The following is a 1,646-nucleotide window of genomic DNA, read 5'->3' as shown; positions in this document are numbered from 1 at the left end:
TCAATTTTCTTATTCAAGAGTTCTACCTGATTAGAGAGCATGGTGACCGAATCGACGTTAAAAATGCCGTCTGCTTTTGTTGGCTTTATCCTCATGACTTGCCACTGATAATTATTCAGTGACATCTCTTTTATGAATTCATAAGCATCTTCAGGTGTTTTATTATTGATAGTCCCACCAGCTGCTGCGTCAACCATTTCTCGAGTCGAAGGATTCAGGCCATTATGAAACGTTTGAACATGTAACCAGAGTGGTAACCCATGGTGAGGGCGTCTTCTCAAAAGGTCCTGTATCTCTCCCATGCATCGTAAAGTGTTTCTAAATCCATCTGCACAAAAGAAGAGATATCATTACGTAATTTAGCCGTTTTAGCCGGTGAAAAATATTTTAACAAAAACTTTTCAATCATTTGTTCCCAAGTAGTGATTGACCCTCTTGGTAACTAATTCAACCACTGTTTAGCTTTATTTCTTAATGAAAAAGGCAATAATCGAAGGCGAATGGCGTCATCAGAAACGCCAGTAATTTTAAATTTATCGCATAGTTCCAAAAAGTTTGCCAAGTGAGCGTTGGGATAAGTGAGCATTTGGATCTTTGTCCTGCAAACCATCAAACTGAACAAATTGCTGTATCATTTGAATTGTGTTAGGTTTCAGTTCAAAAGTATTTGCAGCTACAGTAGGTCTAACTATGCTCGATTCAGTTCCTGTTAAAGAAGGTTTAACATAATCATACATAATGCATGGAGCAGGATTCTGATTAGCAGCAATCGCAGGAGGTAGCGAATTTTCTTGGTTCTCAGCCATCCCCTCGGTTGTGGTTGAAGTATCGTCCTCTTGCTCTTCCCCTGTGTAACTTAGGCTTCGCCTTATTTCTCTTTGTTTTCTGCAAACTGTGCGATCGATCTCACTATCAAATAGTAATGGTCCCGACGGGTTTCTTCTAGTCATACACTATAAAAACCTGCCAGGAACGAATAAAAGAAAAATTAGAAAAGAAAATAAAAAATTAAATTGCAAATAAAGTAGAATGGCTAAAGTAATAAAAATCGAGTGTTCCTAATATCCTAGTTCCCTGAAAACGGCGCCAAAAACTTGATACATGATATTCATGATAGGTTTTAAATATTTATAATTAATTGTTCTTGAAACTAACTATTATCACGATGAAGGCAGGTGTACCTATCGAACAGTAGTATAGCTTTAGCAAGACCGAATTTTCAAACCCAAAGGAACCAAAAGTACTAGTAATTACCTTCTTTTTATTATCTATCCTAAAAATTAAGGGATTTGGTTATCCAAATTAATTACTAAACTAAGAATGCATAAAAAGAAAATTTGGGAAAATACTTTTGGGAAAATTCGATTGGTTAAGACAATAACTAAGGAAAAATCCACCTAGACTTCACTTGTTATTTGACTCTGAATCAGACGATTTATTCATTTGACTTGATCCGTAGAGATCCCTAAGTTATATTATTATCTCTCTCGAGACTAATAACGTCTAACCCTAGGTTGATTAATTGAAATCTCTTTCTAATTAAAGCCCTAGTGTTGTATTAACTCGATCTATGAATCCTCTTATTAGGTTTCACCCTAATCTGGTAAAATCTTATCACCCTATCTCTAGGCGTGCAATCAACTCCA

At 36.0% G+C, this 1,646-nt stretch overlaps 1 non-coding gene across 1 annotated transcript; it reads left to right on the top strand.

The window, feature by feature from the left end:
• Window positions 1-255: 255 nt before the first annotated feature.
• On the top strand, window positions 256-361 carry LOC121203894 (small nucleolar RNA R71). Its single transcript, XR_005898826.1, has one exon. It is a non-coding gene; the product is annotated as a small nucleolar RNA R71 (small nucleolar RNA).
• The last annotated feature ends 1,285 nt before the right edge of the window (window positions 362-1,646 follow it).

This window comes from Gossypium hirsutum, chromosome A07 (genome assembly GCF_007990345.1).
Source record: "Gossypium hirsutum isolate 1008001.06 chromosome A07, Gossypium_hirsutum_v2.1, whole genome shotgun sequence".
In the NCBI taxonomy this organism is placed as follows: domain Eukaryota; kingdom Viridiplantae; phylum Streptophyta; class Magnoliopsida; order Malvales; family Malvaceae; genus Gossypium; species Gossypium hirsutum.
This window is presented reverse-complemented; position numbering and strand designations above follow the sequence as displayed.